General features: G+C 48.0%; 1 protein-coding gene across 1 annotated transcript in view; it reads left to right on the forward strand.

The window, feature by feature from the left end:
* The first annotated feature begins 3,279 nt into the window (after positions 1–3,279).
* The window catches only part of SLC45A3 (solute carrier family 45 member 3), a 40,361-nt gene continuing 19,167 nt past the window's right edge, over positions 3,280–24,473 (forward strand). Inside the window, exon 1 of the mRNA XM_054024732.1 lies at positions 3,280–3,326. The gene's annotated coding sequence lies outside the window, so the exon portion shown is untranslated. The remainder of the gene's footprint in view (positions 3,327–24,473) is intronic.

A 24,473-nucleotide genomic window follows, 5' to 3' on the forward strand; every position in this document is an offset into this window, starting at 1 on the left:
ATCAAGTTTCCAGCTGGTATAGCTGGGAAGAAAACCATGAAAATGTGATCCAAGTGTAACTGATAGAGGGCTGCCTGCCTGAGCCTGGATGCTGGGAGAGGTGGGACGTGCCCCTTTCACCTCAGTGATAATCATGTAAATGTCAACATCATTAACCATTTCATTGCTCACGGAAGCAGGCAAGCAAGGAGAGGAAAGATCATGGATCTGCGCCATCTGCTGTCAGTGAGGTCCCATTTTGGCTCCAGGAGTGGGTGGCATTTGGGAGATGCCATCACTTTTTTTTTTCCCTGCCACAGTCAAGACAGAGCTAAGCCCAAGGTGCCTAGCAAAGCTCATGGGCATATTCAAACTCCACTGAGCGCTGGCCGTGCCCTGTGAGCACCCCCGACCACATGTGGAACATCTGCACAATCTACTGTGAGCAATGCCTCATTTTGATGATGACTCAATGGGCAGAGCTGATTTCACGGTGGAGCTTGAAAGAGTGCTGCCACCTTGTTTCCCCACCGTTCCCCCCATTCCACCCGTGCCCTTAACTCCAGCTGAAGTCAACAGGAGAGCAGATTTCCTCAGCATCTTCAAAATTCCAAACCAAGAAGTCTCAAAGGGGCCCCTCGAGAACAAAGCCCCCCACCATTACAGGACACCTTCAAAAATCTGGCTGCTTGTGGCTAGCCCAACGTCACACAGAGAGGCAGAGGCAGAACTGGGACTGGAACCCAGAAGTTCTGACTTCCACACTACGGCTCTAACCTCCTGGGGGCATGGTGTTTTGTGAGTCAGACATATGCTCCAGCTGAGAATACACCATACAGAGTACACTGAAATAACACTCACACTTACCTAATTACCCATCTATAATTATAAGTGAACAAGGTTTCCCCAAATAGAAAACATGGACAGCTCTGCCCACACAGATTTACAAGCATAAACATAACGAGACTCTTTTAAAATGTGCTTCCAGCTAAATTTGGACCGGAGGGAGCTTTTGCAGGAAACAGCAGCAGCAGCATTTCCACCCGTCAGCCATCCCAGTGAGTTGTGCCAATGAGTCAGTTCCCATCGGTTCAAGTGACAACAAGTGCAGGTGCTCCTCTGCTTTTCCCAGCAGTGCGCGGATTCCCTTCAGCAAACTGTTCAGGAGGGAACAGCTGCTCAAAGTGAAAACAAGACTGTTCATACACAACTGATCCAAACTGGAATACAAAGTGGGACTGAGACCCAAGCAGAGACTCAGTGGTACTCAGCTAAGGGACACTGTAAAAATAAGTGTCTTTGTCTCTGCAACTGATAGAGCTGGGTGAATATATGCAAAACAGTGGGCCAGATCCTCAACTGATGCATCGGCATAGCTCCATCGACTATATGCCAGTTTGACATCAGCTGAAGAACTGGCCCAAGTGACTGTTTTCAAACACTAGTTTGAATTAAGAGCAGCTGTTCGTGTCCACCACATTCCTGCCTTTTTTTCATCTTCTGTTCATGAACATTCACACAAACAGATATTTGTTCACACAGATGTTTGGGGAATGCCTGTTCTTCGTACGGGCACCCGTCTTTACATGTGGATGAGGGGATTCATGGATGAACAAGAGCATTCATTATTCCTTAAATCATTCCATTCAGGCATCCAATCAAAGAACAAAAAATATATATACCGAGTGACTTAAGCAACAAATCATATGCCCTGAATAATGAATAGGGGACTGGTCACAAACTGCCCATAGTGTGAAATGTGTTTGCATTCAGTTGAAACAATTACAGATTAGAGGGGATGGAGAGGGAAGGTCAATACTGTGGATAATTCACAATTGGGGATTAAAAAAAAATTGGGGCTAAATTGTTCAAAATGACTAATGACACACATTGGTTTGTTATTGTAGGGTTGCTGATGGCCTGGGCATTGGGGGTTGTGTTTTCTAGTTTGTTCAAGGGCTCTGTGGTTCTTATTTGTTATTGTAGGGCTTGTCATGGGTGCTGAGACTGCATGCTCTGGATTGTTACTGTAATGTTGCACAGGACCATGGGTCGGTGTACTCTGGATTATTATTGTGGGGTTGCTCACAGGTATTTCATCCCTGTTGAACTGAGTCTAGTGCCTGGAAGCCATCTTCACGGACCCTGGTGAACCACTTGATTATACAGGGCATTAATGTTCCTGGGTCTGGGTCAGCCAAGTATGGTGCTAAGGTTCTGGCACGGTTCGCTGGTGTGTCACTTGAGTGAAGTGGTCCAGCACCAGTATAGGTAGTGTTAGGTCTCAGGAGCCTTCTGGGTTGTCGGAGTCTAGTGCTCTAGATCCAGCACATTTGACACTGGTGATCTACTTGCTTGAAGTGACTTGGCTGGAGCCCAGTGTAACTGGCACTAGAGTCAACCATGGTGGTGGAAGTTGAGTTTGTACCTAGTTCAAGTGAGCCTTGGGCCCACCTAAGACTACATAGTTCAGTGGCAGAGATCCAACACATTTGCTTGGCTAAACCACTTGTCCAAGTGTCAGCAATACCCAGATCTTCAGGATAGTAAACTGGGGCTCTGGCATTCCTTCCTGGGAGTCTCTCCTGACAAAATCAGGCTGGGGTCCTGACTAGGACATGGCATGGCCTTCCTTGCCTCCCGATCCCTTCTGCTGGGTTATCTGTTGTTTTACTGTAGGCCTGCTGGAGGGCACCTGGCTGGGTATTGTGTTATTGTAGGGTTGCCCGGGGGGCTGCCCCCCGTGGTGTGTTATTGTAGGATTGCGGGGGGGGGGCGGGCTGTGCCTGTGATGTATTATTGTAGGGTTGCCCGGGGGGCTGCGCCCTGTGGTGTATTATTGTAGGGTTGCCCGGGGGGGCTGCGCCCTGTGGTGTGTTATTGTAGGGTTGCCGGGGGGGCTGCGCCCTGAGGTGTGTTATTGTAGGGTTGCCCGGGGGGGGGCTGCGCCCTGTGGTGTGTTATTGTAGGGTTGCCCAAGGGCTGCTTCTCTTTTAAACATGCATTTTAAGCGGGTAAGGGAGGCATCTGTTTGAAAAGCAAGAGGCTCTCTTAATTCTCTGTGCTGACGCCAGGACAAGGGGGCAGGGCAGGCTGCAGCCCCGCACGCCCCAGGAAGCCCGGGGCCGCGCGGAGATGCCCCCCTCCCTCGCCCCAGCGCACCCCGCCGGGGCAGTGTATCCCCCGCCGCCCGCCCCAGCGCCGCAGCAGCGCATGCTCCCTGGGAGTGTCCAGCAGCGAGGCGATTTAAAAGGCGGCAGAGCGCGGAGCTGAGTGGAGCCGCTGCCGGGGAGCCGGGTTGAGCCGAGCCGAGCCGGGTTGGGCCGGGCCCCCTGCCCCTCTCCAAGGTAGGGCGAGCGCGCGTGGGTGCCCGGCGCGGGCAGCGGGCGCGGCTCAGACTCTCCCGGGAAGCCGGGGCTGCCCCCGGGGAGAGGGGCCAGAGAACCCCGGCCCCGGCAAAGGGCGAGCGGGGCGCGACTGGCCGGGAGCAGGGTCCCGGGCCGGGCTGCTCCATCCCATGCCCGCGAGTCCCGGTGCGTGGGACCCGGTGGCTGCTCAGCCAACTCGGCCGGCTTTCCGTGGGAACTCGGCTTCCTCCCACGCGCGGGGGCTTCTGACTCGCACTTACTCCCTGGGGCGGCGGGATTTGGGGGGACACGCAGATGCCCTTAGCAAAGCCTCTGTCAGATAGTCCCTGCTCCGCTGTGGTTTATTTCTTGCCTGACTTTCCTTGGGGGACAATCAGTTCTATCCTGGGACTACCCTAGGAGGACGCAGGACTGCCTTTATTTAGCTTTAAAAAAAAATAAAATAAATGTTATTCCTTTTCCTATTGGGCAATGAAATAACTTCATCCCTGGATCTCGTGTGTTTATTATGACCTTTCAGTGCTTTCCTTTCCCCAGGTTTGTGTTGTGCTGTGTCTACTTAGTTAAAAAACAAACCAGGAATCTGAACTATGTGGAACAACCATGGGGTTACTGAAGTTTGTCAGTCGTCTAATATGACTGTAAATATATATACATATATATTCAGTTTTGACATACTCCAGCCTCTCCCTCTCCTACATAGAGCAAACAACATGCTTTTAACACACTCCTCATCTGTCAAGGGGGAGAGAGACCACAGAAACTGGCTCTTTCTGAAGGAGGGAAGAGATTTTGAGGGCTAGCACTCTTCCTGTAGCTGTAGATAAATATGTTCTACCTCTCTTGAGGTATTTGACAAGGCAGCCAAACGTGGTGCCTTTTAAAGTAACATTAATAATAACAATGAGGCTATTGGAGACAGGGAGCTCCTTTTTAATATAAAAATATAGAAGTAGTTTTAGTCAGCACGAGTGGATGGTGTAAAAGTGCAGGACATAGGTGAGAATGTCACGTCAGGTAGTGCCAATAAGCAACCACTGTGTTGTGTTGTTTGTGTCGTCCTGACCCAGTTTTGTTCTTGGTGGATTTTGTGTATTACTCTTCGGGTTGCTTTTGTGCAGTCCAGAAGTTGTTACATATGTTAGTCCTAAACACTGCAGGGAAGAGGGGGGAAAGTCTGGGAGAAGAGAGATGAATCTAGACTTTCCAGAATCCTGGGAGACTTGCAGGGACAAACCAGCCAATATGGTAATTAACCTGAATCAAAGAAAACAAGCATGTCACAAAACTAGTAATGTTGGTATGACCTGAGTTCCTGATGGCCACGCTGCTTTAACTGAGTAGGTACCAGTTCATGTTTCCCTGTGTGCAGGGCCCTCCTAAATTCTCGGCCATGAAAAATGCATCACAGACCGTGAAATCGGGTCTTTTAGGTGCTTTTACCCTATACTATACAGATTTCATGGGGGAGGCCAGTGTTTTTCAAATTGGGGGTCCTGCCCAAAAGTGAGTTGTAGAGGGGTCACAAGGTTATTTTAGGGGAGTCATGGTATTGTCACCCTTTCTTCTGCGCTGCCTTCAGAGCTTGGCGGCTGGAGAGCCGCGACTGTTGGCCGGACACCCGGCTCTGAAGGTGGTGCCCCACCAGCAGCAGTGCAGAAGTAAGGGTGGCAATACCATACCATGCCATCCTTACTTCTATGTTGCTGCTGCCTTCAGAGCTGGGTGGCCAGAGAGTGGCGGCTGCTGACTGAGGGCCCTGCTCTGCAGGCAGCAGCGCAGAAGTAAGAGTGGCAATACCATACCGTGCCATCCTTACTTCTATGCTGCTGCTGGCACCGACTCTGCCTTCAGGGCTGGGCTCCTGGCCAGCAGTGGCTGCTCTCTGGCCGCCTAGCTCTGAAGGCAGCACCACCAGCAGCAGCGCAGAAGTAAGGGTAGCAGTTCCACAACCACGCTCCCCCCCCACCCCCCCGTACAATAATCTTGCTACCCACCCACTCCTCCCCCTCCGCCAACTGCTTTTTGGGTCAGGGCCCCTACAATTACAATTACTCTGATATTTCAGATTTAAATTGCTCAAATCATGAAATTGACTATTTTAAAAATCCCATGACTCTGAAATTGATCAAAATGGACCATGAATTTGATAGGGCCCTACCTATGTGTGACTGCTTTAGATCAAATAGAAAGTGTAAGGAATTAGGATTTGTAAAGAATGTAAGGTATTAGGATTTTTTTGTTAGTGATAGGAAGCTTGATTTCAGTGCTTCTCCAAAGCCACTTGGTCTGCAAAACTGGACTGGAAATGTTTCAGGAACAACACATCTACTCCCAGTCTGGACCTGGAAGGTTTATGGATAATGAAAAGGAATAAACCAAACTCAAACAAGGATCAGTTCAGGTTTGGTTACAGTCTGAGATAAAGGTTCAGGGAGGTGTGTATGTGACACTTGATCAGAACTTAACTGGGAGTTTTTTGAAAATTTTACTCAGAATCTATTTCTCAAAGTGCCTAAATGACATAGGTTCCTAAGTCACTTTCAAAAATGGGACTTGGGCTGCTGAGCCACTCAGACACTTCTGAAAATCTTACCTGCTAACTCTTGAGCAATTTCTAAGTTACTCACTATACCTGCAGGCCTCTTTCTATCATAAAGGATCAATTCATGCCACCAGGTCCCTTCTTGCATCTTCCCATTGTTCCTTGGTAGCTTTCCCACCCTTAAGGGAAGTGGTTCCTAGGTGCTTGCAGTGAAAAAGCCAGGGTTAGAAATCAGGGATTCCTAGCTCCTAGTCTTGTGCTGAGATTGCCCAGTTAGACTCTGGAACATATTGCCGTAAGATATCCTTGAGGCCAAGGGCTTAAGAGGATTTTAAAAAGGATTTGACATAATATGGCTAAGAAGAATATCCAGAGTTGTTAATAAATAACTTTATGAAAGAAAGAAATGAGAGCTTGGCAAGGGAGAGTTTGATGTATAAAACATCACACTTCAGGACATAAACCAACCTTTAAGAACCAGGAGACAGGAGGACATTTTCCCCTGTGGGAGGGTTTCCCATAAGAGTCTGCCTCCAAAGCTGCTGAAGTGGGCCAGTGTCATAGAGGGGATACTGGACTAGATGGACCGGAGCTCTGATCTTGTCTGGCAATTCCCACCATCATGTCTTGCCATCATCTCTAAGGGGGGTCTGTTGTTTAAAACACAAGAGAGCACTTGCTTGGGGAAAAAACTTTGAAACCTCTTGGGATGCATTACTGGTACCATAAGGCCCAACCCCTATTGATTTGTGTTGGAGGTGTCCAGAGCTAGGGATTCTCCATACATAAATCTGAATAAGATAAAGATTCCTAAAGAATCCTATTGATTCAGAAATGCATAGAATTCTGTACAGTATATTACAGACAAACACACAAGGAAACTCCATCAGCAAGATCTTCTAGAAGGGGGGGGTGGCGGCATTGCTGCATTTGTGGCTGATGCTGGCAGCCAGAAATACTCGCTACATAAATCATGAGGGAAGCTCATATCACCAGACTCTGAGATAAAAATAAAACCTTCTATAACATCTGGAGCTGTCTTATTTTTGATGGAGTAACTACAAAATACAGATGCTGAAAATAAACTCTTAATCATTTAATCTAACAATGTACTTCTGTTTGGAGCACTCAAAGTCTTCCCTTGGTTACACCTCTCCACCTCTCTGTTGAAGTTCAGCGTGGGTGGAACCTAATATACTGTGCCAGTTTCACGCAATCAACTAGAGTAAATGTTAGTGTGTTCTTGAAAGGAAAATCTGACATGGGAGTGCAGCTCTACGAAGTCGGGCTCTGGAAATCTCATCCTGCTTGTAATTTGTCATGTTTTGTTTTCTCAATATATATTACTGGCAATTGACAAACTGGATCGGATAACTTGTCCATGTAGCCCAGGATTCCGACTCCCACCATGGCTGGCACCAGATGCTTTCTAGAAAAGTGCAAAAAACCCTCTTAATGGACAATGCAGAGGAACTTGTGTCTAGGGGCAAGTTCCTTCCAGTCAGTTAATGGCTGGCCCATTCATTGAGCATGGGAATTCATACCCCTTAAATTTGTATCCTAGCTTATGTGGCAAAGGATGTTCTTATTATTCATATACATGTCTAATCCACTCTTTGACTCTTGCTAAGTCCTTGGTTGGCCCCAACCACTGGCGCAATGGCAGTGAGTTCTCCAGGTTAACGATTCATTCTTTTTGATCGGTTTTAAATCTGTTACCTTTCAGTTTCATTTTGTGTTAAATTCTCAAACCATATAATTCTGGTGATCCCCGATGCTGCAGCATCTGTCACTCCACGTGGACTCTTCCTAGCTGTAGCCCAATTCAGGACTCTGTTTGTAGTGTTTCTAAAAGCTGTTTTGACTCACACTTGCAAAATCACAAGCCCCTCTTTGCCCCCTGCCAGGCTGTTTCTCGTCTGTCTTTGCTACATATTTCTTTGGTGTAACTTCAACCATGATCAGATTTCTGGACAGCTCCAAAACTGGAGTTGGACAGAAGCAAAGTGACCCAGAAAGATAAGAGCAGAGTGAAGGAAAGCAATAAAGGGGAAGATTGCTACTAATCAGTGTAAAGCCCTGCACCCTGGGAGAAGAAATAAGCAGCGCAGAAATAAGATATGGGGAGGGAAAGGAAATTTAAAAAGCGGCACTTGGCAGGTTTATTTTCCTCTCTGCTGTCCCAGGGTCACTCTTTCATATAACCAAGCCCTCTAGTTTCTGCATGAGAAGGTGCAGGGCTGGGATTGGGAGACAAGAAAGGAAGGTGTTCTGGGAGGATCTTTGCCTTAAGAATAGCAGAGAAGCTTGCAAACAGTTGAAGGCATCCATGAAATAATATGTGTTGCACCAGGAAAATATTGCCTGGAAGCATGTGTGTGAATTTCACTTTAGGATATGCAAGCGAAATCTCCACAACCATGGAAAATCCAGAGGACAGGAAAAGAGCAAGACAGGTGTCCTTTGCAGTTTTTGTCATTTGGCTTGTCAAACCCCACGTACCTGTTTTAAGACTCAATGCAGCAAACTGACATCCTTTAAATCACAGTATTGTTTGTGCAATATGACATTACTCACTGCCATAAAAATGGCCGTGAGAGAGATGCCTGTGTGTTTCACATCTAAGCCACCCAGGGACTTGATCATGAAATATAACTATTTGGAATGCTAAAAGACTCCTTTATTATTTTTGTGCTGCTCCTTGGAGGTCTCTAAACTTGTGGCCCTTTTTGTTTTCATATCCTCAAATGTCAGTTCCTGGTTTAGTTTGAAAATATTTAACATTTTTGCTAATCTGCATAAGAGAAAAAGCAGATCCTGTGAATATTGTCTGGCAAAATAAGAAATGTGATAGAGGCATGTAGCCCGAATGGCTTCTTTGTCTTGGTGGCAGAGGGAGGTTGGAACATGTTCTGCAGTAAGCAGGTGTTTGATCTACAGACATTGAATAAACATTTTTCTCTTCCTCTAAATGCCCATATTGTGAAATTGTGGTTGCTAGTCCAGTTCTCAAGAACCATAGAATATCAGGGTTGGAAGGAACCTCAGGAGGTCATCTAGTCCAACCCCCTGCTCAAAGCAGGACCAATCCCCAGACAGATTTTTGCCCCAGATCCCTAAATGGCCCCCTCAAGAATTGAGTTCACAACCCTGGGTTTACAACCCTGGGTTTAGCAGGCCAATGCTCCAACCACTGAGCTATCCCTCTCCCCCACCTTGTTCTGTGTCTGTGTGGGGAAAGTACCTCTGCAATGAAATGTGGCACTGATTTCCAGCTGTTTAGAGCCAGAATCCCAGGAATGCCAATCCCAAGAGTTTAAAAAAATGGTCCCAAAGATCACAAGATCGTTTGGTATTTTTGTTGTTGTTGTTTGTTTTATTTTTTTTTAATACATGATTTAATCCAGTGTTGGGTTCTTTTTATTTGCCCTTTGGTTTCTGAGCCTTTAGCTTACATATTCTTGTATGCGTTTGACTAGCATCTAACTGTTTACATATTCTGTTTGTATTACTGTAAAACCTGGGAGCCCCAGTCATGGACCCAGGCCGCATCGTGTTAGATGCTGTACAAACCCTGAACAAAAAGACAGTCGCTGTCCCAGAGAGCTTACCATCTAAGTATAAGACGAGACAACAGATGGATACACACTGACCAATGGGGGAGGACAAGGAAACAATGAGACCGTATTGGTCAGTGTAATCGGCACAACAGCAACCTAACCATTGGCAAGTTTTTTGGTGGGCATCACAACCAAGGAGAGTTAAGGAGGAGAATGAGGGAGCGGTGCGGATGTTAAGGAGGAGCTGAGGGGCAGCGTGGGAGGAAGTACAAAGATGCTTGTTTGAAAATTAGAGCACTCCCTTCCCATGAAATCTCTGGGCTGGTGTTTGAAATTCCCATGCTGAATATAAAAGAGCAACTGAAATGATCAGTGGGCTGACAGGATGGATTTTCACGAAGACTAGCTCACAGCTGTATAAGTAGAGCTTGGCTAAACAACATCTGGAGTGGGATGTACCTACCTACAAGAATGTAAAGGGTGTAAGTAAGTGGAGGGGCACAAGACTCATACAGGGTATATAACTTGGACTAATGGGAAGGGTGCTTGGTACTGAGGAGAGAACCCAGCTCTCAGATGTCGAATAGTGCCCATGGGATATGCTGATAACCTCAATGCTTGAGACACATCAAACCAGATTGGACAAAGCACTAGAGAATGTACTGTTGGGAACAGTCCTGCATTAGCCCCTGGGGGAGAGATGATGCAATAGGGCCTTTTTCATCTTTAATTTATCTGAACACAGTCCACTCTTATTCCCCCAGATACTCCCATTCATCATTGTTCGCAAATGCCGTTCATAGCAGGGCATGAGCCTGGTAGGCGAGAGTGGTGAACTCTAGCTATCCCCCTCACCAGTTGGAACTGAGCTTGCATGCTGGTTTGCATGCGTCATCTTGGCTGCACAACTGCTTTGATAACCCTTGGCCAAGTACTTAATAATGGGCAGTGCCAGCACCGTAGTTTTGTGGCTGCAGTAGGCAGAGTGGAAAGGTCCAGCTCCTGCGATAATAGAAACTGCTGCCCCCGGTGACCTGACTGTGTGCTAGAGGCATCCCCAGGGAGTAATGCAGAAGTATCCATAACTCACCAGAGGTCTCCTTCCCCTTCATGTGTATCCGCATTGAACTTTGCTCCAGTAAATACGGCAGGATGCTAAGATATCTGCAGGAGGAGAAAACCCTGCCTTTGCCAAAGAGCCTGCAATGGAGAGCGCGCCACTGACATCCTGCTAACACAGGGTAGTTGTAAGAGGGCTCTTGCCCCTCTGTCCTCTTCAGCAGATGCCCCCTGCATTAACACAGCCCACTTTGTATCAGTGCAATGCTAACCTGTTAAGCGTGCACAACGAGAGACGAGCCCAGATTCTGGCTCTGAGCACCCCTGGACTAAGTGGCTGATCCTCCTTTCTCTGGACTATCACCCTGATAGGAACACAGCACTGGAAGGGACCGCCTGGGTCAGTGAGTCCAGTCTCCTGCTATCTCAAGCTACCCCGTCATATATTTCCATTCATAAATGTATCAAGCTTCACTTTACATAAATAAGGCCGGGATTTTTACACAGGCGTGTGAACGGAGTTAGGTGCTCCATTCCCATTGGATGTCAGGGGTTTAAGTGAAATCCCAGGCTAAAGCCACTTCTTTAGAAAGGTGAAAATCTCCTTCCAGGTACATAGAGCTGAGCAACAGCCTCATGTGAATTCTTACAGCTGTCTGTTAAATCCCTGGGAGATGGGAATTCATGATGGTTTGAGATGGTTTAAAAAAATGCCAATTTTCATGTGAAATTTTGAAAAATCCCATTCTTCCTCACCCCATTCCCTCCAAATTACCCACAACAATCTTTCAGGTTTTTGATTAAACTTGATATTTTGGTAAAAAATCTTTGGTTTGTTTTTACAAAAGCTGGAGAATTTCAACCACCATGAAAATGTTTGTTTTGGTCAAAAAGCCATTGTTTCATCAGAAAAGAGCTGCGACCTGCTCTATTGATGATGCCAGGACCATCACCATCTTAATGAATATGAACAAAGGGATTGGTGCTATAAAGATTGCCCTAAAAGAGCTCTAACACCCCTTTTCGTGGCCGAGGGGAGGGTAAATCCCAGACACTTCAGGGAGAACTATGGTCCATTGCCCAGTCCACCTGCTTCTCACACAATCATATTGGTCTGTTACGACTCATAGGAGCTCCCTGCTTCCAGCTGTCTTGAGGCTAGTCCTCAGAGGGCAAGGTCTTTTGTCTATTTCGAAGATGATTTCATTTTGGTGACTGAAAATGGAGAGGGAGAAACCCACCAACCTGCTGGTGGAGGTCAAAGGGCATGCCAAAACGTATGTTCGCATCAGGCTCCTTGAGCAGGGGCACAAATAACTGGAATTGCATGCCAGAAAATTACCATGGAAAAAATGTACTAACTACCATGTGATTACAAAAGAGCCCATTCGTTCTTTGTGCATCTGGGATTCAAAGTGAGTCCTCCAAGGAAGAGCATGACATCACACTCCTGAAACATCAAGCACAAAGGTCTGTATAACTTTGAGATTGTTTTACTCTTTCCTAGGACTTTCATGGATGATTTTTGGACAGTTGTTGTGCCCTCCCCATCCCCCACAGCACCCAACCCCCAGTGGTGATCCTCTGTGTCTAGCAAAAAATAGATTTTTTTTTTTTTTTTTTTTTTAAATTTCCCCCCTACTATGTTCTCAAGACTGTCAGCAAACATCACCTTTCCTGCCTTGCAATGGAACTCCCTTTGGAGGGAGTGCTACTGGAGTACTCTTGCTACTTCCGAATTTGCCAGCAGGGGTATTATTAAGGTTAATGCATCATTCCCTTCTGCCACCACTCACGGAGTTTGAGCATTTAGTCTCTGCTACATTTCCAGAGAACCACAAATAATTTCACTAATCCAGCCAGGATGTCTTGTATGTCAGGGCAGATCAGAGCCATTGGTCTGGCAATTAACTGCATCAGGTGGAATATCTCAAGCACTGCAGCTTTCTAGCATTGCAAATTCTCCCCAAGGCTGGTGCTGGGAGTTCAAGGCAGGATGATGGCTCAGCAGTGAGTTAAGTCTGAAGCATCTAGCACCGGCCACTGTCAGAAGACAGGATAGATAGACCATTGGTCTGACTCAGTATGGCTATTCTTATGCTCTTAAATCCCTGATTGTGCAGTATCCACCTTCCAGGGCCGGTGTAACCAGCAGGCAAATTAGGCGGCCGCCTAGGGCGCCAAGCTTTGGGGGCACCAAAAAGCGGTGTCCGGTGTCACAGGAGTCAGCTGAGCAGGGCAGGGCGGGAAGCGAGGCCTCCATAACAAACCCGCACCCACAGCAAGGGGCGCTGCGCAGGACAGTCAGTGGGAGCCTGTGGCGGAGCAAGGAGGAGACAGCCGGCCGGGGTGACCAGTGCGGCCGAGGGACGGAGCTGTTGGGGGAGGCAGGACGCGGTCCTGAGCTCAGGTGAGCTTTGTCCTCCAACGCGCCGCACCTGGGGCCGGGCACAGCTGCCTCCTGGGGTGAGGGAAAGTGAAACTAAACCCCGCAGCGCGACAGAGGGGAAAGGGCTGGCGCAGGTGCCGCTTCCAAACACCAACTGCCTCTCTTCCCCCCCCCCCGGTGGCACTGTGCCAATGTGGGGAGCCAGCCCTGATCCCCAAGGAGATCCTCACCTGCTCCCTGGGAGAGCCCGGCTCTGCTCTCCTTGTTCCTGGGTCCCACTGGAGGGCGAAGTATTCAGCCTGGGAACGTTTAGAGACCCTGCGAGCTGGGGACATTCTCAGCCTCCTCCTTGCTCATAGGTTCCCCCGGGCCAGAAGGGACAGTTGTGATTATCTCCTCTGACCCCCTTGTATTAATTCTAATGAACAATGCTACATTATGCAGTATTCATTTTTGAAAGTTTATAATAAGGGATGCTCGGGGGGCGCAAGGTGGAAGTTTCGCCTAGGATGCAAAATATCCTTGCCCCGGCCCTGCCACCTTCCCATCGTAAACAAGAAGTTCAGCTCTCGCTTCCTATTTTCCCAGCTCTGTACGCAAGCAGTGTGGCCTCAAGACAACCACTAACACCCTAACAGTTGCTACAGTCTTGGAGGTTTTTTTTTTTTTCTTCTCATCATCATAAATGAACAAAGCAACTATAATGCTGATACTGCAGAAGCCAGGGCTGACTTGCCCTGGAACTTGAGTTCAGTGTGACTTCAGCACATATTGTTCATATGGGGAAAAATAGACTGAACGAGTTTTCCTTCCTATTGTGTTTCCAATAATGGAAATTAGAGGGGGAGGTACTTTATACATTCCTTCTTGTTTGTCCTCTTCCCTAACCCCTTTTTATGGCCAGTGCTGGACTGCTCCCCCAAACAATCTATGGAAGTAAATTTTTTTTTTTTTTTTTTTTTAAACAAAAGTAATGCAGTGGATCATGGTAAAAAGACCTGTCAAATCTCATATGTTTCCCCAGGCGGATCTGATTTATACTGAAATTCCCCCTGCACCCTGAAAGAGCTTTGGGGCTGTCTCGCCTTCTGCCAGAACATTAAGTTGCGGAGGGGTGTGGTGGGGGAGGCCTTGTCCCCGGCATCCCAAGTGGAGTTTGAGTGGGCCAGCTTCAGCCATCCCTAGTCCATAGGGTACATCTGTCCAAGAAATTCAGTTATTTGGAGCCCTTTATGAGCTAGTAGGGGGTGGTGCAAAAGTGGTCTGGTTTTTAAATGAATGTCTGGCTAGTGGCAACAATTCCTCTGACCCTGTGGATTTGGTATTGACCGTGTTGGTTGCTCTCAAGTTCTGTATTGCAGGATGTTTTTTGCTGCCATTCTCAGTCTTGCATTTTTCAGATTCTTGACACCATGGAGAGATGTTAAGCTGGTGAGTTATCTGTCTGGGGAGGAGGATCTGTGTGGAATCCCTGGATCATGTGCTTCTTTCTTTTAGTTTTTAGTCAGAATGTTTCTAATTGTGGAATGTAATGATGAGCTAGTTTCCTATCTGTGACTGGATATTTCAGGGCTTTTTTGTAATTTCCTTTGCTGTGTCTTTGCTGTGTGCAAAAAGAAGAACAGGAATACTTGTGGCACCTTCGAGACTAACAAATTTATTAGAGCATAAGCTTTCGTGGACTACAGCCCACTTCTTCGGATGCATATAGAATGGAACATATATTGAGGAGATATATATACACACATACAGAGAGCATAAACAGGTGGGAGTTGTCTTACCAACTCTGAGAGGCCAATTAATTAAGAGGAAAAAAAACTTTTGAAGTTTGCTGTGTGCGTGTGTAATATCAGGGCTGACTTTTAACCTTCTTCCTCCACAAAAGTCCCCAACCACTCTCTTTAGGACTGCTGGGAAACTACTCAAGTGAGTCTCTCAAATGTCCGGAACAAGAGGTTTGGGATACACTTGCTACGAATGGGCATAAACCAATAGGTGCAGCCATGAGTCAGGGAATCTATCCAGAGTTCTGTGTGTGTGTGTGATATATATAATCTTCCTACTGTATTTTCCACTGCATGCATCCGATGAAGTGGGTTTTAGCCCACGAAAGCCTATGCTCAAATAAATTTGTTAGTCTCTAAGAACTCCTGTTCTTTTTGCGGATATAGACTAACACAGCTGCTACTCTGAAACCTGCATGCTGCATGTGGCTCAGGCTTAAAGTGACTCCTGAAAGCTGGTCACTACTGGAAATGAGGCTCATGGGCCTGGTTCACCATTGCGCTGCACCTTGCAAAGTCACTTGCAGGAGTTGAAAATGCTACCTGGTCAGAACGGCAGCAGCACTTCACACGCACTTTGTGCTAGTGTAAATGGTTGTGCAAGGTGCTGGGAAAGGGCAAATTAAACCCTATCTGCCTTTTCTGGCACCCCCTGAATCTAGCTAAGCTATCCACGAGTGTCAGCACCTAAAGAGTCTCTACCTTGCGTAGGAAGAAGGGCGGAGAGGGCTGTACTGGGGACTCGAGGGAACCTATTTTTTTCCATAATGAATTAACCCCTTCCTACCAAGAGCTGGGAATTTAGGGACATGGTGGCTGCTGAGATGCTTTTGTTGTTGAAAATCTGGTTACAAAAGCCCACAAGGTCACCCGGGAATGCACAGCGCCCACGTGTTATTACCCAGCGACTGAACGGGGGAGAGTCCCGTTCTGAACTCCTCCTGCAGTCAGAGGGGTCTGGAATTGGATCCAAGCTTGGCAGGCTGGGCCCTACTGAGAGAGGCAAAGGCAGATCCTGAACTTGGCAAAGCTGGGCGGAAGGCGCCGCCTGAGGCATGGCTAACCCATCCAATCGCTTCCAGAAAACCAGACAGACGTCTTTTGCAAATGAGCGGGGTGTGTGTGTGGGGGGGGGGGGGGCTGGAAGTAGGAGGGTTGTCACATTTTCTATTTTATTATTAGTCCCTTTTGAGCGCTTCTGTTTCTGGCCCTAGATACAGAAAGAGGGCAGCGGGGTGGGGGTGGGGGGGAAGGGCAGATCCTGAGCCACCTGTTGGATTTCCACACTTGTGGAGGCCGCTGTCCTTTTTAACAGTGTCTGTGTCTTTCTCCTCACTCCCTACGCCCCAGCATTCAGTGCACAGCCGGCCCATTGTGATGCCGGATTAGAGCAGCTGGGTGGAGCCTTTCAGGCTCAAGCGTAACTTCAGTCCCTTTAAAAACCTTTGGAGGCTTTTTCATTTTTTTTTATTTTTGTAAAGAGGATGGCAACGCCAACAAGGGGATAATTTGATGGATTACGCTGCGGGGCTGAGAGGCTCTCCCTAATCCCCTTTGTGCGTCTGTTTGACCAGACGCGCAGCAGAAGCCCCCAGCCTCTGGCAGGGAAAAGGCAGCTCAGCAGGGTGTGTTTTACACACTGACATATAAATACGGGGCCCTGGTCATGTGGGGTTCCTCGGATATAATCTGTGCCAGTCACCACGCCACGGAGGAGAGGAGGGAACCTGGCTGGAGCTTATTATTTCCCCCCCCCCTCCAATTCAATTTACATTTTTATTCTTCTGCTACTAATAAAAACTAGAGCAGGGGAGGGAAAGGAGAGGGGCAAACTAGGTCAGATGTCATGGTGATGGGCACAGTAGGCGAGCCAGAATAAAAAGCAGAACCAAATCTTCCCTGACCCCTAGGGGTGTTCAGATCCTGACTTCACAATATGGGCCCATCTCTTAAAATAAAGCCTGAGCAGGCATGGTGCAGTGGGACCCGCTTAGAGAGGAGTCGGAATGAAACTCTGGTTAGTTATTGAGCATCAATCACAGGCCCAGTTATCCATCTAAAAAAAAAAGATATTGCAGGACTGGAGGGGGTTCCAGGGAGGGTGATGAGAATCCTAGAAATGTAGGGCTGGAAAGAACCTCATGAGGTCAAGTCCAGCCCCCTGCACTGGGGCAGAACCAAGTAAACCTCGACCATCCCTGACAGGTGTTTGTCCAGCCTGTTTTTAAAAACCTCCAGGGATGCGGATTCCACAGCCTCCCTTGGAAGCCTGTTCCAGAGTTTAACTACCCTGAGAGTTTGGAAGCTTTTCCTAATATCTAACCTAACTCTCTCTTGATACAGATTAAGCCGATTACTTTTTGTTTTACCTCCAGTGGACATGGAGAATAATTGATCCTGGTTCTCTTTATAACAGCCCTTAACATATTGGAAGACTGTTTTTCTCAAGACTAAACATGACCATTTTTTTTTTTTTTAAACCTTTCCTCACTGAGCAGATTTTTCTAAACCTTTGATCATTTTTTGTTATTGTCCTCAGACTCTCTCCAATTTGTTCATCTCTTTCCTAAAGTATGGTGTCCTAAAGAACTGGACCACATACTCCAGCTGAGGCCAGAAGAGTGGGAAAGTTGCCTCCCATGTCTTTGACACAGCATTCCTGTTCATACCGCTCGCTGCATTGCATGATTGACTCGTATTCAATTTGTGATCCAATCGTCAAGGGCCTGGAAAAACTCCTCTATGAACAGAGGTTGGAAAGCTGGGGATTGCTCACTTTAGAAAGGAGATGAATAACTGGGAAGGTGATGATAAAAATATCTAAAACAATGACTGGGATAGAGAAGGCAGATTAGGAGCTCCTGTTTCCCCCTGTCTTTTTGCCCATCTCCAACTGTTAGATGGGTATGAGACCGATGTGGGAGATCGATTTTCTGCCTATGGTAGGGCTCTTACAGCTTCATCTGAAGCAGCTGGTGCTGGCCGCTGTCAGAGACAGGATCCTGGGCTAGATGGACCTTGTCTGGCGATGCTGATGTTCCTGTGTTGAAGAAACAGCACTAGGGCCAGCCTCAGATGTCCTGTGTCTGAGACTCCCAGGTGCTGGATGCAGGTGACGAAGCAGAAATTTGGTTCTGGGCAAAGTTGTTCAGGGCTGGCTTGCAGGGCCGTAGGTGCAACAGTCCCATTGCTGTTCCCTCAGGGCTGTCCTAAGATCTCCCTCTTAGGGCCAAGTTCAGCCCTGCCGTATCTCGGTCAGTGTGTTTGGCCCCTCATTGCTCTAGGGCTGATTTGACCCTTTGAGTGAACTAATGTCTTCCCTCCCCCACAGGATCTAGCTTCTTTTTGATGGAAATGGGCCTGAGCTACAAAGCTGCAGTGCAGCTCTGAGCTTTCCCAATGTTTGAGAGTGCCGGGATTGGGACCCTTGGCTCTGGCATTTCTCCCTTGCACAGGAGTGCCCAGCAAATCACCCGTGAGAAGCCCTGCCATGTCCTGGCTCCTACCACTCTGAACTAACCGCTACACCACATTCCCTCCTAATGCCAGCAGTAGAAGCCATTCCTTGTCAATTAAGCCCTTCCATGGTGGGCTGCAACTGAGCCTTCCAGGCAGGAGGTACCTTCCTCTGCTACTCGACAGCCCTGAAGTGGGCTGACCTCTGCAGAGTACGGACCACCATGATCCTACCCAGCATCCACTGGGCTGCTGATGCACTGTCCTCTCTGGAAGCGTAATGTATTCTCTGTGGTGTCCAGCATCCACCCATGGCCTCTGCTTCTCTGGTGAGTTAGTCAACTCCCCTCTTGGTCAGGCATGTGATTCCTGTTTTAACAGGGACAGAAGAGCATGTCAGGTTCGAACTGGGCACTGCCTTTGCTGAAGTATCGTTTCTCCGGGTTGGAGAGGGTGAGGGACAGGGTAGCAGGATACTGGAGCTCAGTGTGAGAGAACTTCCCATCCTGGTCCATCCTCCAAATAGAGGGAATGGATGGCGGGGCCAGAGGTCTGTGAGGTGGCTGAGCTGCCGGCGGCTCTTCCAGAAGGGTGAGGCTTCAGATAAAGAGTCTCACAGAATCTCTGTTGTGGCACCACCAAAAAGCATGAAGCAGCGGGAGAAGTGCAGGGGTGAAGAGCAGGGGGATTGATCCACTTGGGGACACTCATCTCTATACAACAGGCTACGCCTAGATGGTGCCGTTAGCCAGCCCCGCGCCCCCAGGCCAGGAAAGAGTCCTGGGCTAGTACTTCTTCAGAACAGTGAATTCTCCCTTCAAGGTGATAGTGTGATTTTACAGAACAGTCTGTCTCTGATCACCTCTCCCTCCACCTCCTGCTCTCTAACAAGATAAATTGGTTTGGCTGGAGGGCCTGATAAAAGTAGGAGCCTGTCTGAGGCAGTGTTTCCTAGTGGCCTGAACGCTGGAGGGACTCGAGATCTCTGCTGAAATCCGATGTAGCCCACGAAAGCTTATGCTCAAATAAATGTGTTAGTCTCTAAGGTGCCACAAGTGCTCCTGTTCTTTTTGCTGAAATCCCCGACTCTGCCACTGACTTGTTGGGTGACCTAGGGCAAGTCACATCACTTTCCTTTTCTCAGTTTTCCCTTCCACTGAAATGTAGATGATGAGCTAGTCAAACAATGAAGGGGGGGGGAACAATGTGTTTCACAGGTTTTGAAAAGAACGGACTTGCTGAAATCTTTTACCAAATATTTTCAGTCCCCTTCTCTCTCCCCCTCCCCCACCTCCTTCAACATACAATTGTTGGGTTTTTTTTTTTTCTTTCTCCTATTTTTTGCCACTGAAAAGGAACTTAGGAGGGAGAGGCAATGGGGGGGGGGGGGAGAACAATTGTTGAAAAATCCCAACCTGCTCTACTTGCCTCCTTTGCAAAGCCCTCGGCTCTCTGGATGAAAAGCCCCCCCTAAAAGCTCTCTATTACTCTCATCCCCTCTACTGCTGACTCAGCGTGTGGCCTTGGCAAGTGGCCAAGCTGAGCTGTGCCTTAGCATCGCTGTTGGTCAAATGAGGATAACTACTGACTGGCTACCTGAGGCCTTGCTTGTTTCTACGCCGTGCTTTTCAAAGACAACAGGAAGTACGTAGGCACAAAGTACTGTAGTATAAAACAAACTGAGCTGAGTCACCCATTCAATCCACAATCAGCACCTGAATGAAACCCACTCTGGTGTCTGGAATAAGTTCCGAACTCCTGATTTTTCTGCCCCTCCTCTGCATTTTTTGGGGTTCCCTCTGGATTCCTGGGTTCCTTCCAGGACCAGTAGATCTCTGCCTCCTTCCTTGACTTGTTCCCTAACAAGCTGGAAACTTTCACCAACCATCCCAACTTTAGCTTTTCAATCCCCCCCAGCAAACCTCTGCTGGCGTTGTCTGGCCAGGGGCCTGTGTCTGCTCTTACACAGTGCTAGTATCCTGATGTCAGTGGAATCATTCTGAATCCATACCAGCATCACTGAGAGCAGAACCAGGCCCACATTCTTCCGTGAGATGGCCTGTGGTAGGCCAGAGCTTTCGTCTTAAACAACTCCATCCAGGCAAAGTGGCCTGCCCAGCAGACCAAGGCTATGGCTGACAGCAGCTTCATTGACCACCTCGGCATGCGTGTTCTGGTCATCAGCCTCGCCTGCCGAGCCATTCCTTTCGAATCACAGATCAGCCCGTACCTGCTGCATGAGGGGACTTGGCAAGAGAATGGACTCCATCACCATATTTTGAACAGACATTGGGCAGCAGCCGAATACAACATTGTTCGCTTCCATAACTGTGGTTCGCTATGAAAGGGCCTACTCCAGATTATCAAAAGAGCTCTGCACAATGGGTGCATGTTAGGTGCTGAGCTCTCTTGAAAATCCACCACTTATTGTGGGTGCTGAGCAGTTGAAAGTCTGGCCCTTCCTCTCTCTCTGGGCCTCTATTCCCCAATGGGGGATAATCCTTCCTCTGTCTGTCTCATCTGTTCAAACTGAAAACTTTTGGGGGCGAGCACTAGGGCCCTGATGTAAATTGAGGCTCCTAGGCTTTATTGCAAGACAAATAATGTCGGCTGGATTGGCAAGGAAGAGACTATTGTCACAGCAAGAGAAATCCAAGGGCTTTTTATTGACTAATATCAATGTCCTCCTGGTGGTCTAACATCTCCCTGCAAATCGAAGTGAAAGGGTCCTCCCAACCTGCAGCACCAAACATGATGCCCACATTCTACACTGCAGTCTTTGTGCCACACTCTGCCCTCTGAAGAGCTAGGGAAAGCAATGGAATTGCAGGTGGATTTGGGACCTTGATTGCCTTCCTGGACCTCCTGTGTTTGGTACCAAAGGGAAGGGATTTCCAGCGGTTGGCTTCTTCTCTTTCCCTAAAGGATTGGCTGAACCCAGTGAGGCTGAGATAATGGAGTCCTGGGCTCAAAGGAAACATAGTGTTAATTCAGAGAGACTAAATAAATTACACTTCTCCACCTTCCCTCTTCAATGTTCACTCTCGCTTTCCCCCGCTTTGAGAGGAGTCAAGGAGATTGTGGGGGGGAGTCAGAGAAGGTCAGGTGAGTTTTCCATTTCATCCCGCACAAGCCTGCCAGAGCTATTCTCCATGGGGTCTTTCACAGTCAGCTGCAGTGAATAGACGCTGATAGCTGTGCAGGGATCTGGCAGTGTCTGAACGGCCCTTCCTTAAACACTTGCGCTCTCTTTCTCCCACACACCCTTGATTCCAGAGGGCTTCCAGAGAGAGGGGAATTAATAATCATCCTATGTCCCTCAAAGGTTAGAAATGTAACGTTGTGGTTGTAAATGGAAACCTCGCTGGTAGCAATGCACTTACCACACCCCTCTCTCTGCCCTTTGCTTGGAAGGACTTTCTGCACCAAAGCTGCTGGGTTGTGGGGAGGCAAAGGGGCAGGCTAGATTATGCTGGCTGAAGCATTATGCTACATGCTAGATCAGCCCCAAGTCTCCCCAGCAGTGGCCAGCACCAGCTGCCTGAGAGAAAGGTGCAGGAACCACGCAGCAGGGAGATACTTTGCCCTCCATCTAGTTCCTGCCCTAATCATGGAACCATAGGGTTAGTAGGGACCACAAGAGTCATCTGGTCTAACCCTGATAGTTGGAGATTGGCTTAAACACTGAGGCCTGAGGTTTTTATTTCATTTCCAAAAATGAGCTGTGGAATTAATTGTTAATCGTGGTCTAGTGGCTAGAATGTGAGGCTATAGGAGTGGTATCCACAAAGGTACGTAGGTACCTAAATTCTGTTTTTTTTAGGCACCAGTGCGACCCACAGAACTCTCGCCCAGCTTCCCCCTAACCCTGGAAGCACCTAAACTCACTCCTCACCTGTTTTGTTTTTTCCTCTGGGCATGCACACTGCAGCTTCAGTCTAGGCATCCAGACACCTGTCTCCCAGACTCCAGAGCAATTCACAAACTGGGGAAGACAGGCATTTAGCTGCCCAAATATGGCGGGGAGCGGGGTGGGGTAATCCGGTAGGCGTGCGCAGAAGCCAGTACCAGATCAGTCCCCTCAGGTGAGTTCATAAGAAACAGCTGGGGGGATAAAGTCCCTTATAACTTTAGTCCAGTGGTTAGGTTATTCAGGCGGGAGACCCTCATTTTGAGTCCCTTCTTCTGACGAGAAGAAAGGAGTCAAACAGGGATCTGCCACTTTTCAGGGGAGTGGTCCAACCGCCCAGCTATAGAGTAATTCTAATGCTTTCTTTGGACCAATTAATATCTAAGTATTCCATTATTTGAATTAATGTGAAGTAACTTCAAGAGGAAAGACCGAGGAAGCCCCACATCAGAATATTCCATAGCCTAGTGGTTAGGGCACTCAGCTGCTCTGTGTTCAAATCCCTTCTCCCCCTCAGGAGGAGGGGGACTGGAACCAGGGTTGGTCTCTGACCTCCTGGCTGAGTATCCTGTCCACTAGGCTAACAACTAGAAAGGAGAGCTTTGCCCCTGGCTGTTTTCCTCCTGGCCCTGCATGGTTGCACTGAGCCAGCTGAGTGCTGGTCTTTCCAGAGTTTTTGGATCAATAGCAGAGTTCCCTGCAGTCCTGACTTAGGTGCCTATCTCTGTGAAGCGTGCAGGGCTTAGGACACCCCCGGCCTCTGGTCAGTGTCTCCCACATGCTGGCTTTATGGATCACCATCTAAGGCTCCTGTCCTCTCTCCCTCCATCCATCAGAAGGGGAACCTAGACAACCAGCTCGGGCTTTGTGGATTGCAGTGTTGTTCCTGTGATTTTCTTCTAGGTGCCTAGAAGTTAGACACCACCCAAGTCCCTTTGTGGATCCCCCCCTGGAGTCAAGGCAGGAGACGTACTTACAGCTGCACTCACTGTGGGACCTTAGGCAAGTCTTTGAAATGCGGTGCCTCAGTTGCCCTCTCAGTAAAATGGGGGATCCCACTGACCTATTCTGTAATGTGCTTTGAGACCTGATAAATGAGGCCATACAAATGCAAAATACCAAGACTCTATTCATTATGAAATCTGAGTAATGCCCCCATCACAGGGTGACACTGGCCTTTGAAGAGAGCAGGGCCAGTGTTTGTGATTGGTCAACTGATCCCAGTTGAGCTTGAAAAGCAGAGAGCTGGTGAGGGGAAGCCCGGGTGTGTCAGGCTGAGCTGGACATGGGGCTCTCACTGCCTGCTCCCCTGGGAATAGGGAGCCCAGAGGACTGCCAAGGTGCCTGGGGTTGGGGGGGGGGGGGGGGGGGCAGCAGAAGCCTGAGATATAAAGGCTGAGCTGATGAATTGTTTTGATTTGTTTAAGTTTGGACAGTAAAACTGCTTAAGAGAGACTTTGCACGTGGCAATGAGTCTTCGGGAGCTGTCTTGTTACTCTCCTTTTTTCCCCTTCATCTGCATTTAAGATGATGCTTAGCAGTTCATACCAGCCCTTGGTGGTTCACAGAGATTTGCTGGGCCTGATTCTCTGTTTGCACAGTCAGTGATACCTAGTGCCAAGTGGGTGAAAGGCTGGGCAGACCTGAATGGCTGCCATTTTGATTTGGAAATGTCTTTGACCCTTTGGCACTGGAAGAGATGCAGAGCACTGGAGAATCAGGCCCTGGGACCAAGGGGAATGTGTATTGTAACAAGGAGAGAGGTAGAGAATTGACAGACTGAGGCAGGCCAAGAACATCAAGGGCAGACAACCTGTTGTCTCTGTCAGTGAGTCATTCCTGTAAGGACATCAGATTTCTTGAAAGAGAAAATGCTAGGTAACCTTGCAACTCAGTCTACAGAGTATTGATTTGCTAATTGAGGTATCTCACTCAAACTACTTAGCTTTTTAAAAAATTATCAGAAATTGTGATTTTTTTTTTTTTTTCCTAAGAAAATTATCCACCGTGAGAATTCATCCCAAAGGCAGGAACTTTCTCAGCCCGCTGATCAGAGATCAACCCAGATCTTGAAAGGACATCGAGTTAAAAATAATCTCCCCTCTGTCTGAGCAATGTTAGTGTTACTTGCAACTCTCTTTTTACTCTGATCTCGTGAAAGCCAGAGAGTGCTTTCTTCGGCTAGTTTGGTGCAGCTGACAGCATGTTGTGTATAGGCCGTTTCCCAATGTCTGTGGGGAGGCTGAACCTAAAATAAAAGGTGTTGCTTAAAGCCTGTTAGCTAAAAAGCTTTAAAACCCTAGTGTAGCCAGGGCAAATTGTATTTTAACATGTTAGCTGGCAAAGGGGGAGTATAGGGATCACCTCTACCAGCTGCCATGAGTCACCCTGTCTACTCTAGCCTCCAAGGCTGTCAAACTAGT

This window comes from Malaclemys terrapin, chromosome 4 (assembly GCF_027887155.1).
Source record: "Malaclemys terrapin pileata isolate rMalTer1 chromosome 4, rMalTer1.hap1, whole genome shotgun sequence".
NCBI lineage: Eukaryota > Metazoa > Chordata > Testudines > Emydidae > Malaclemys > Malaclemys terrapin.